Here is a 4,491-nt window from a genome sequence, read left to right as displayed (position 1 = left end):
AGTATCTTTGCATCGATATTCATAAGGGAAATTGGTCTGAAGTTTTTTTTCTTTGTTAGGTCTTAGTGTGGTTTAGGTATCAGAGTAATTGTGGCTTCATAGAATGAATTGGGTAGAGTCCCTTCTGTTTCTATTTTGTTGAATAGTTTGAGGAATACTGATACTAAGTCTTTTTTGAAAGTCTGATAAAACTCTGCAGTGAACCCATCTGGTCCTGGCCTTTATTTTGGCTGGGAGACTATTAATGACTCTTTTTATTTCATTAGGGAATATGGGACTGTTTAGATAATTTATGTGATCTTGCTTTAACTTTAGTACTTGGTATCTGTCTAAAAAATTGTTCATTTCATCCAGGTTTTCCAGGTTTGTTGAGTTTAGGCTTTTGCAGTAGGATCTCATGATTTTTTGGATTTCCTCAGTGTCTGTTATGTCTCCCTTTTCATTTCTGATCTTGTTAATTAGGATACTGTCTCTGTGCTCTCTAGTTAGTCTGGCTAAGGGTTTATCTATTTTGTTGATTTTCTCAAAGAACCAGCTCCTGGTTTTGTTCATTATTTGTATATATTTTTTTTTATTTCTACTTGGTTTGATTTCAGCCCTGGGTTTACTTATTTCCTGCTGTCTACTCCTCTTGGGTGAATTTGCTTCTTATTGTTCTAGAGCTTTCAGATGTGTTGTCAAATTGCTGGTATATGCTCTCTCCAGTTTCTTTTTGGAGGCACTCAGAGCTATGGGTTTTCCTCTTAGGACTGCTTTCATTGTGTCCCATAAAATTGAGTATGTTGTGGCTTCATTTTCATTAAACTCTAAAATGGCTTTAGTTTCTTTCTTTCTTTCTTCCTTGACCAAGTTATCATTTAGTAGAGTGTTGTTGAGTTTCCACATGTATGTGGGCTTTCTATGGTTTATGTTGTTATTGAGGTCCAAGCTTAGTCCATGGTGATCTAACAGGATGCAAGGAATTATTTCAATCTTCTTGTATATGTTGAGGCCTGTTTTGTGACTGATTATATGGTCAATTTTAGAGAAGATACCATGAGATGCTGAGAAGAAGGTATATCCTTTTGTTTTAGGACAAAATGTTCTATATATATATCTGTTAAATCCATTTGGTTCATAACTTCTGTGAGTTTCACTGTGTCTCTGTTTAGATGCGATTTCTATGATCTGTCTATTACAGAGAGTTGAAATCTCCCACTCTTATTGTGTGCGGTACAATGTGTGCTTTGAGCCTTAGTAAATTTTCATTTATGAATTTAGATGCCCTTGTATTTGGAGCATAGATTTTAAGAATTGAGAGTTCACCTTGTTAGATTTTAACTTTGATGAGTTAAAATGATGAGTATGATGTGTCCCTCTTTATCTTTTTTGACGACTTTAGGTTGAAAGTCAATTTTATTCGATATTAGAATGGTTACTTCAGCTTGTTTCTTGGGATCATTTTCTTGGAAAATTGTTTTCCAGCCTTTTACTTGAGGTAGTGTTTATCTTTGTCACTGAGGTGGGTTTCCTGTATGCAGCAAAATGTTGGGTCCTGTTTACATAGCCAGTCTGTTAGTCTATGTCTTTTTATTGGGGAATTGAGTCTATTGATATTAATAATGTTAAGGAAAAGTAATTGTTGCTTTCTGTTATTTTTGTTAGAGTTGGAATTCTGTTCATGTGGCTGTTTTGTTTTAGTTTTGTTGAAAGATTAGTTTCTTGCTTTTTCTAGGATGTAGCTTCCCTCCTTGTGTTGGAATTTTTCATTTATTATCTTTCGAAGTGCTGGATTTGTGGAACCTTATTGTGTAACTTTGGTTTTGTCATGTTTTCTCCATCTATGGTAATTGAGAGTTTTGCTATAGTAGCCTGGGCTGGTATTTGCGTTCTCATCTAAGTCTGTATGACACCAGCCCATGATCTGGCTTTCATAGTCTCTGGAGAGAAATCTGGTATAATTCTGATAGGTCTGCCTTCATATGTTACTTGCCCTTCTTCTCTCACTGCTTTTAATATTTTTTCTTCTTTTGTGCATTTGGTGTTTTGATTATTATGTGACGAGTGGAATTTCTTTTCTGGCCTAGTCTATTTGGAGTTCTTTTATGTTCATGGACATCTCTTTCTTTAGGTTAGGGAAATTCTCTATAATTTTCTTAAAGATACTTACTGGCCCTTTAAGTTGTGAATCTTCACTCTCTTCTTTATCCTGAGTATCCTTAGGTTTGATCTTCTCATTGTGTCCTGGATTTCCTGGATGGTTTGAGGTAGGAGCTTTTTGCTTTTTGCATTTTCTTTGTCTGTTGTGTCAATGTTTTCTAAGGTATCTTCTGCCCTTGAGATTCTCTCTTCTATCTCTTATATTCTGTTGGTGATGCTTGCATCTATGGCTCCTGATCTCTTTCCTAGGTTTTCTATCTCCAGGGTTGTCTTATTGTGTGATTTCTTTATTGTTTTTTATTTCATTTTTAGATCCTGGATAGTTTTGTTCTTTTCCTTTGCCTATTTGATTGTGTTTTCCTGTAGTTCTTTAAGGGATTTTTGTGTTTCTTCTTTAAGGGCTTCTAGTGTCCCCCCTGTATTTCTTTGAGGCAGTTCTCTATGTCCTTCTTAAAGTCCTCTATCATAATCATGAGAAGTTCTTTTAGATCTGAATCTTGCTTTTCCAGTGTGATGATATGTCCAGGACTTGCTATGGTGGGAGAATTGGGTTCTGATGACCCCAAGTAACCTTGCTTTTTGTTTTTTTCTGGTCTTACACTTGCTTCCTGCCATCTGGTTATCTCTAGTGCTACCTTCCCTGGCTAAATCTGACTGGAGTCTGTCCTTCCTGTGATCCTGGTTGTGTCAGAACTCCTCAGAGTTAAGCTGTCTCTGTGATCCTGTGATTCTGGGATCCTGTGATCCTATGATCCTGGGAGTGTTAAGAGTGCCTGGGAGTGGAGCTTCCTCTTTGTGTTGTGGAACTGGCTGCGGAATTTGCACCCAAGGTCTGCTCAGGGCACCAGCCCAGACAGACTGGAAGGAACCCCTTCCACTGGACTGGGGAAGTTAATGCATGCCTAGGTCCCACTGGTCACAGCTACTCCCAGTGTTGGGACAGATGTGGTGTCCTCCTTACCTCTGATCCTATGATCCTGCTCAAGGCACTGGCCCAAACAGACCAGAAGGAATCAGTGCCACAAGACTTTTCTGCATGTCTTTATTCCCAGCATGTGGGTGGCAGAGGCAGGCAGATTACTGAGTTCAAGGCCAGCCTGGTGTACAGAGTGAGTTCCAGGACATCCAGAGCTATACAAAGAAACCGTGTCTCAAACAACAACAACAAAAACAACAGCAACAACAACCACCATAAATCTTGTTAGATTTTTCAAATGCTTTTCAGGATCTAATGAGATGGTCATGTTATTTTTCTGTTTGTTTATATGGTAGATTATGTTCATGGATTTTCATATATTGAACCATCCCTGACTCACTGAGATGAAGCTTTCTTGATCTTTGTGGATGATATTTTTGATATGTTCTTGGACCCAGTTTATGAGTATTTTATTGAATAGTTTTGCATCAATGTTATTCTCTTCCTTTATGAGTATTTGTGTAGTCTATGTATTAGGATGACTATGGCCTCGTAGAATTTCTACACTGTTCCTTCTGTTTTAATTTTGTGGAATAGTTTGAGGAGTATTAGCTCTTCTTTGAAAGTCTGTTAGAACTCTACACTAAAACCATCAAGCCCTGTGTGTGTATGTGTGTGTGTGTGTGTGTGTGTGTGTGTGTGTTTTGTTAAGAGACTTTAAGAGATTGCTTCTATTTTGTTGGGAATTCTGGGGATATTTATATAGTTTACCTGATCTAGAGTTAAATTTGGCCAGTGGCATATGTCTAGGAAAATCATCAATTTCTATAGTATTTTACAATTTTTTGGAGTATAGGCTTTTGAAATATGATCTAATGATTCTTTTAATTTCCTCATTGTCTGTTTTTATGGCTCCCTTTTCATTTCAGATTTTGTTTATTTTGTTGCTGTCTCTTTGTCTTTTAGTTAGTTTACCTAAGGATTTGTCTATCTTGTTGATTTTATCCAAGAACTATCTCTTGGTTTCATTGATTCTTTGTATTTGTATTTTCCTCATTTCTGATGGACTTATTTCAGCACTGACTTTGATTATTTCCTGCCTTCTATACTTCTTCAGTGTGTTTCCTTCTTTTTTTTCCTAGGGCTTTCACATGTACTTTTAAATGTCTGGCATGAGAACTCTCTAATTTCTTTTTTTTTTTTTAAAGATTTATTTATTTATTTTATGCATATGAGAAAAGGGTATCAAATCCCATTACAGATGGTTATGAGCCACCATGTGGTTGCTGAGAATTGGACTCAGGACCTCTGGAAGAGCAGTCAGTGCTCTTAACCACTGAGCGATCTCTCCAGCCCGGAACTTTCTAATTTCTTTATGGAAGCGCTAGTGCTATGAACTTTGCCCTTTAGCACTGCTTCCATTGAGTCCCACAACT

Source organism: Mastomys coucha, unplaced genomic scaffold (genome assembly GCF_008632895.1).
Source record: "Mastomys coucha isolate ucsf_1 unplaced genomic scaffold, UCSF_Mcou_1 pScaffold17, whole genome shotgun sequence".
Taxonomy (NCBI): Eukaryota; Metazoa; Chordata; class Mammalia; order Rodentia; family Muridae; genus Mastomys; species Mastomys coucha.
The sequence above is the reverse complement of the archived record's forward strand: the minus strand, read 5'-3'. Positions refer to the sequence as shown.